General features: G+C 37.9%; 2 pseudogenes; one reads left to right on the top strand and one right to left on the bottom strand.

Moving 5' to 3' along the window:
- Positions 1–3,312: 3,312 nt before the first annotated feature.
- On the top strand, positions 3,313–4,249 carry LOC102885548 (annotated as a pseudogene).
- Positions 4,250–4,398: 149 nt separating this feature from the next.
- Positions 4,399–4,516, bottom strand: LOC112485219 (annotated as a pseudogene).
- Between the last annotated feature and the right edge of the window lie 4,112 nt (positions 4,517–8,628).

Below are 8,628 nucleotides of genomic sequence, written 5' to 3'. Positions count from 1 at the left end.
CTATATGAGAAGATGGATGCTAGCTGAGCCTATTGTGGTAATCATTTCTCAATTTATGTAAATCAAACTATCATGCTGTATTTAAATTTATACAGTAATGTATGACAATTATTTTTCACTAAAACTAGAAAAAAAGATTCTTAAATTATATATAACCACATGATTTTTCTTGGAATGTAAAATACTGGAAAGAAAATACTGAAAACATTTCATTGATAAAACTCAATACACATTTTTAAAGAAAATTCTTATCCAACTATAGATAGAAAGAAACTTCTTTAATGGTATCCTCTAGAAGACCAATATTTTTTATTTTATTTTATTTTTTTGGTTTGTTTGTTTTGCTTATTTTGTTTTTTAGATTCCACATATAAGTGAAATCATAGTATTTATCTTTCTCTGACTTATTTCACTTAGCATAATACTTTCTAGGTCATTCAACTTGTCACAAATGGTAAGATTTCATTCTTTTTTATGGCAGGTAGACTATTCTTAATGACAAGTCAGAACCATTCTTGTTTTAGTCAAAACAAAAGAGGAATATCCACTCTCTCACTAGCATTCACATCATTATACTGAAGATCCTAGCCTCTACATTTACACACACGCACACAAAACACATACACACACACACACACACACACACACACACACACTGAGTTAAAATGTTAGAAATAAATAGACCAAACTCATTATTTGCAAGAAATCTCACATAATTAAATACTTAAGAAATACAAGCATTTATGGACATCTTGTATCAGCTTTTATGCTGGACTAGCTTTCCAAGGATGTCTGTACAGCAAGAATCTCGGAAGATACAGTGTCTCTCTTTGGAGCAAAAGAGCATATTTGTTTTCCTCATTAGAATAATAGGTAAAAGTTATATGCAACATTTTTATCTTTGAAACATTTTTTAAATCTAAAATTATTTCAAAATAAAAAATTTTAAAAACAAAAGATTAGTTTCTTTAATAAGAGCATATTTTTTCCTGACCAGAATAATATATATAATATCCTCCTCCAAGTCAAAGGTTAAAGAAATTTACTGGCAGCCTACTGATAAAATGAGGGTTTCCTAAGCTCAGAGTTCTTCAGCTGTGACACAGACTCATCACGTGCATAGCATCCACCCGCGTTTATGTCCACACCATTCTCATGAAATTTGGGAGTCAGGAAGAACCAAGATGAATATGAGTCATGCCATGCACAGTGATATCCTTTGTCTCTGACCTAAGAATCTTATGTCTTCTGCCAGCATCTATGAAACTGTGGCAGGCTATATTGTTAGCTTTCAGCTAGCATCAAACCTAACTTCCTTCATAGTCGATGACAAGTGTGAGTGAAGCAAAGTGAGAAATTGGTGAAATATGAAACTAGAAAGAGGAGAAGGATATTGTGGGACATGGACAGGAGTAATACTGCAAATATCCAATGACCCTCAGGTCCAGAAACCAGCCAATCTGAATATACTCAAGAGAATCCATGCTGCATACCAGCTGAATGTCAGTCTTAGCCATGGATATTTTATTTTTATCTTAAAAAATACAAAATCATAGAATGCTTAACCAGGTTGTAATGCTAACAAATTTGGTTTTTACACAGTTTACTCTGATGACAACTAAATGCAATTTGTGATTATGAATTGGATTCTAAATCAGAGGGAAAAAAATATTGTACTGTAAAGATATTAGTGGAAAAACTGAAAAATTTGAACGAAGTCTGTAGATTAGCTAATAGTTTTAAATTCTCGTTAATTTCTAATTTCGATTATCAGACTGTGGTTATGTAAAATAATTTATCATTTTTAAGATATATACATTGAAATGTTTAAAGGTAAAGATGTATCATATTTGCAATTTACCCTTAAGCAGTTCCACTTAAAATGTATAAATATAAAAAAAGAAAGGTACGAGGGCGGGGGGAGGGGTGGTAGTGATGGGGGTTTAGGAAGGAAGGAAGAGAGGGAGAAGAGGAGGGAGGGAAGGAGAAAGAAAGAAAATGATAAATAAGTATGGTAAAATCCTAAAATTTGAGAAATCTAGCTAAAGGTTATATGAAACAGTTTTATTTTTGAAACATTTTTTAAACCTAAAACTATTTCAAAATAAATACCTTTAAAAACAAAAGAAGATTAATTTTTTTACAATCTGAGAAACATTTTAGAGAGAGTCATATAGTAGAAAAGCAAGTATATGTCTAAGCAATAAATTAATCAAATTTTTACATGCAAATCAAACAAGTCATGGCCTGATTTAGTTGACTTCTACTTTCATACCACAACATGTGATCTAGTCATCTGTTTTCAGTTGACTTTTATTATTCAGACATTCTTAATAATTTTTAGCAGTTTTATTACAGCTTTGTAACTAAAAGAGATAAAGGTTTTCCTTGTTCTTCTCAATTTTCACTGGAGTATTTTCCAAAAATTTCTTTCTGAAGATGTATGACACTTCGTTCTTTAAAATTTCCTAGACTTCTCCCTACAAAACCATGTTCTTTCATTTCACATTCATGACCTAACCTGATTTCACGCTTAGTGACAGTCTCATCTACTTCTCCATTGCTTTGTGCCACTCTGAAATTAACTTTATATCTTGTTAGCCTGCCCTGCCTAGTCCCATCTGCAGACTTAATGAGCAATCTCTCTATTCCATTACTGAGGAAGATACTAACTAATTATTAAATTATAAGGTAGAGTATGAAGAATCAATTTCTCTCTCTCTTTCTCTCTCTCTCTCTCTCACACACACACACACACACACACACACACACACACAAATATGGACAGGCTAATTCTAAATTCTACAAAGATTAGATGAGAGAGGGGACCGTTAGACACTTTCCAATAACAGCCTGTCTGCTTCCTGAATGTCTTTATGTTGCAGCATTTGTGGTTATTCCCCTGACCAAACACTGCCAACGAATATGTATAAGATCTGAAGCTATGGGAGAGTCCCACACTTGATCAATCAAAACATGCCATCTGCAGTCTATTTGCAGCTAGATTGTACCATGTTGAAAACTGAACAAGTTGTCTAAGTTTCGAAGGCAGAGAGAGCTCACCTGGCCTTTATGGATCTCAGTGGACGTTTCATAGATGGTGGAGAGGCTTGAATCATCAGCTCATTTTCAGTATAACCCAGGAAACTTAAGTTGAGGTAAGCTTTTCCGCAGAAGAAACAAGCAAACAAACAAACAAGTTGACATCAAGCTTCACCTTTGATTTTTCCCAGTGGAAAAAGTATCATCAGAAACATTTTAGGAGCATGCGCGGGTGGCTTGGCGCCAACTGCAGACCACCACAGTCTGAGCATGCCTCGCGGTTCATTTGTTTTCTCTCCTCCGCTTCAGGATAATGAGCCAGAAGACGCGAGCCCAGCCAGGAAGCGACGTGCCTGCAGCCCTGAGCCAGGGGACCGGGGGACTGGCGTGGCGGCAGTAGCTGAGGAGAACGGGGATGCAGCGGCCAGCCGCGCCAAGAAGGCCCGGGCCGGGCAGGAGGAGCCTGGCATGCCGCTCTTGTCGCGGATGAGCCGGAAGCAGTTGGTCAGCATCCAGAGGAACAAGGCCTGCTCAGACTTGCTGCACGCAATGTGCCAGTGGGTTTGGGTGAGAGCTAGAAGAAGCACCTCAGTGGAAAGTTTGGAAAACCGTATTTTATAAAGCTAATGGGATTTGTTGCAGAAGAAAGAAGACATTACACTGTTTATCCACCCCTAGACCAAGTCTTCACATGGACCCAAATATGTAACATAAGAGATGTGAAGGTTGTCATCCTGGGACAGGATCCGTATCATGGACTCAATCAAGCTCATGGGCTCTGCTTTAGTGTTCAAATACCTGTCCCACCTCCACCCAGTTAGGAAAACATTTATAAAGAGCTGTCTACAGGCATAGATGGTTTTGTTCATCCAGGTCATGAAGATTTATCTGGGTGGGCCAAGCAATGTGTTCTCCTACTCAACGCTGTCCTCACAGTCCGGGCTTATCAGGCTAATTCTCATAAAGAGAGAGGTTGGGAGAAATTTACCGATGCGGTTGTGTCCTGGCTAAATCAGAATTCACGTGGCCTTGTCTTCTTGCTCCGGGGTTCCTATGCTCAGAAGGGCAGTGCCACCATGTGCTGCAGACTGCTCATCCCTCCCCTTTGTCTGTGTACAGAGGGTTCTTTGGATGTAGACATTTCTCTAAAACCAACTAGCTGCTGCAGAAGTCCGGCAAGGATCCCAATGACTGGAAGGATCTTTGACCCTGACCTGGGGCAAGGGGTTCTCCAGGCTGTTTTCTAGAAGCTGTTATTGAAATATTTGTCAGTTACAAAGTTGAACTGAAAAAATAATTTCCCTAGTGATTCTTTTTCTTTTCTTGCTTTCTTTCTTTCTTTTTTTTTTTTTTTAACGCCTACAGTACCTAGTCTTCCTAGATAGTCTCCTATCTAAGTACTAACCAGGCCCAACCCTGGTTAACTTTCAAGATCAGACGAGATCTACACATTCAGGGTGGCATGGCCATAGACCTTAGTGATTCTTAATACTCTGTACAAGGGGGAAAAGTTTTGGTAAAGCAGTCATGAGCCAGGCTGCCCAGGAGTGGCAGCTTTATCCAGGTGACTCGGCAAAGACTACCCTGCGACCACATGTCTACCTTTACAAATGTGGCTTTGGTTTAGAATATGTGTCAAAGTTCTTAGAATACTCTAGACTCTCCTCCCTCTTGTTCCCTTTATGGTTTAAGAGGGGAGATAAGCACCTTTTTGGTATAGGAAGCTGCTACTTATTTTTACCTGGTAGGTTAGACTTTAGGTTGGGTGTTTTTATTTAGAACACCCCCTTTGCCCAGCCTGGTTTTCTAGTCTTGGCCAGATTCACTGCCCCTTTGATCCTTCACAGAGCACTCAGGCCCCTCTTTGAAGGAAATAATGAGGGTGTTTTTTACAAGTTTTTTACAAGTTACCAGAAATTCAGGATCAATTTTCTGATTGTAGTAAAGGTGAAAATTCCTAAGCAGCAGTCCTTGTGATGCATCACAGACCGGCAGAGGCCAAGAGAAGTGGACTAGGCCTTGATTATATTGTTGTTCTTGGGGTGTTTCTAGGAATAAGCCCTGGAAGTTGAACAGGAGGGAGGAGAAAGGGGGATTTTTTTTTTTTTGAGAGGAAATGCTTTTCTCCTGCATGCATCCTGTGTTGGATTTTCAAGGCAACATAGTGCCAAATCCTGTTTTTATGGACTGAAATTACGCATATCTGTTTCTGCAGCACTGGAGAATCTTGCTCTTTTAAAAAATACTTATGTTGGTGTATATATGTATTTTTTAAATCCTTTGTTTAAGAGACAGTCTTTATTAGGTCTGTACTTCCATCCTAGATTTTGTTAGAGTTGCTGTTTTGCCGTTAGTGGGGTTCGAGAGTTAACCCTGCTTGAGTTTGGTAATAAAAGGTTGTTGAACTTTAAAAAAAAAGGATGCTACTAGTTCCAGAAGTCCAGAGTTCTTGTTTCCTCCATAGTCTCTGAGATTGTTTATATATTCACAGGATACACTCACCCTTGAGTAGCAAGACGACCCCTGGATTTTAAGAAAACCAAAGCAGAAAGGATAAGACAAAGGCCAAGTGTTTCTTTAGAAAGAAATAGCCTCTGCTATTTCAATCACAAAATCGGATCATGTTTTATTAGATGACATTATGGCAGCAGTTATCAGTGTTATTAGTGAAATAAATGTCATGAGGTGAAATTTGTAGCTGAGAGACAGAGGCAGGAAATGGCATGTGACCAAGCTCAGCAGAATAAGCATAATTAACATGAGTATTACATTTGGGTCAGTCCATGGACTGCGTGGAGGTAGAGGGATAAAGCAGGTGCCCTTTTGCTCTACCCTTCAGCTCTATCATTTTCTGATTCTGTGGAAGGGTTGCTTCTCACAAATAAATCTGACTTGATGCATTGAAATTTGACCTCTAGCTACCATCCATCTCTCTAGTGTCAAGTCCACATCTAAATGTAATACTCAAGAAAAGTTAATACTGTATAAGGGAGGCCAGATGTCCACTCATATTAACTACTTCTAATAAACTATTAGATTATTCATGGATGAAAAGCTGTCACTATCTGACAGCTGTTGGGCACTTAGTAAAGAAATAAATTTTAAAACCAATAATAAAAAAAAAAGTTTCATCACAGCCAGGGGAGAACATCTAGGTACCTCAGATCTACTTCTGTTAGATTTTAGCCAAGAGCCTAACCAGACATCAGGAAAACTTTTGAAGAAGGAAAACTGATAGAATTCTATTTTTCTTGACAGATATCCAGAAGTATAAAAATTATTCCATAAATCACTTTACTTTTGGACCTTCTTATTACCAGTAATGAGAACATTATTTTCTCCAACCTGCTGAGTTTTCCCACTTCCACAGTATCCCGTGGATCCCTTCTAGACATTGGTAGAAAAATCGGATTCCAGGATTGTTTTTCCTGTCCCTTCTAACACGGCATTAACCATTGACCCTCCAGTTTTCTAGTCCCTTCTGACTGGATCAAGGAAAAAATTGAGTTCCCTGTATTGGCAGCCTGAATTTCAAAAGGGCTATCGTCTCTTTAAATCCAGGGCAGGCACTGATAAGCACAGTGAACATGAGAAAGTCACATGCAATTCTCGTTCCTAACCCCTCATCATGTCAGTGTCTGGACACTTCTGTGCAGAAAATCTCACCACTAGTACATAGGACACAGGGATTTCCTAATTTTTACCTTCATTAAGTTATTACAAACCAACTTTTAAATTGCAGAATACTTATCTCTGTTCTCAAGAAAATTACCATTCATCAAAGGAATTCTCCGCCTCTTTCTATGTTTAGATCCTTTTTCAAGTTGACCTTTGTTTTCATCCTTTTTCTTCCATTAGTTGCTTAAGTCTTTCACATTTGCAGTCTCGCAGATTTAGTGTCTCTAAGCTGAGCAGCCCCAATGCACAGGTTACTTTTTATTAGTGTCAATCATGTTCTCAAAGGCTCTCCTAGCCTCTCCCTAGTGCCTACCTACCTTTCCACTTCAGGATTTCCCACCAACCTGGACCACGTGTTGCAACTCAGAGGCAGATGCAGATCTTGGAGGCTTGACACTTATGCATGCAGACTGAGAATACAGCCAAATTCTCAAAGTCAGTTAGGGAAATTGGAAATTGTGTCGAGGACTGTTAGATACTTTCCAACTACACTCCATTTGGTTTCCACAACAGTCCCATGAAGTCGATGAAGATTACTAGTCTTGTTGAAAGATGAGGAAAGTGAAATTCGGAAAAATAAAGTATCTTCTCCCAGGTCATATGGCTAGTTAAGAGACAAATCCGGTTTCAGATGTCAAACTGCATGTTTTTCTCACCTCACTAAGTGGTGGGCCAGCTCGGTAAGAATGCGCATATTTCTCTTCAATAGTTAGGCCACCAATCAAATTCTGATTTCTGAAAGATTTTATGTGATTTATCAAGAATCACTAACTATACTATTGAATCTTATATCCAGACCAGTTAACTCCAGAGTCAGCATTCATGAATTTGATCCTTCTCACTAGACTAGAAATCCCTTGAGAACAAAGATTTTATTTAAACTTTAACAACTTCTGTGTCCTTCAAACAGAACGCAGCCCAAGACACCCAGTGATTCAATAGATACCAAGAAAATCATGTTCTCAAGCTGACTTCTCTGCCATTAGGCATGGAAATCATGTTTTCATGTTGATTTCCACTATAATTTCAAATAATCATATCCTCATTTTTAATTGCTCTATAATTGGCAGTGAAGTCCTAATTCTTTAATTTCCTCTGCCTTGTTTTCTTTGACAAATAGTTAATGATGTGTAAAATAAGCAGACGTACTTTTAAAATTGGCTCTTGGAAGCAACCCCTTGGCAAATCCATTTAGTAAACTAAAAATCACTTTGGAAAAAAATTCTTTAACTTATTTTTTGTGTGTAGATTTCCTTATATCAGTTTTTGTAAACCAGGGAGCTCCTGTGGTCTAGATAAACTTCGGTTCCCAGAAAGGATCGCTTATCTTGTGAGCACAGAACTCAGTGGAAAATGAAAGAAAATGCAAATCTAAATTTTTACAGTCTACAAATGAACACTTTAGAAAATTAAATTTTGTTTACCAGGCATTTCCACTCAAACAGCAGGTTGTGGTGCTAGAAAAGTAACATCACAAAATTTTATCTACTTGATACAGCTGGTTTAGAACAAAGCGAGCTAAGTGTGGAGGGAACACGCTATGTCACATTGACAACAGCAAAGGATATGTCATATGTGCTGGAGAAGTATGAAAGAAATATTATTGTGACTAACATAATAATCAGAAAACTACTTTGCTTTAGTTAAAGCTGTCAGAGTGGATGAAATGAGAAGTGATTTAGAGTTTGATCTTCTTTTTCCCTTCCTAAATGAAAAACCAAACCTGTTGTAGTAAAAGCCTAATTTACTGGAGTATGTTTTACTCTTATGCAACTTCCAGAAAATTGAAAAGGCGTTTATCACCCCAGTTTCCAGCAGTGTACGTTATTGAGCTGTCTCTCTCCCTTTTGCTGTGCTGTAGCAAAAAGTATTTAAATATTGACATTTACGTTCTGATTATAAGTCTAA

The sequence above is a fragment of the Pteropus alecto genome, unplaced genomic scaffold, assembly GCF_000325575.1.
Source record: "Pteropus alecto unplaced genomic scaffold, ASM32557v1 scaffold270, whole genome shotgun sequence".
NCBI lineage: Eukaryota > Metazoa > Chordata > Mammalia > Chiroptera > Pteropodidae > Pteropus > Pteropus alecto.
This window is presented reverse-complemented; position numbering and strand designations above follow the sequence as displayed.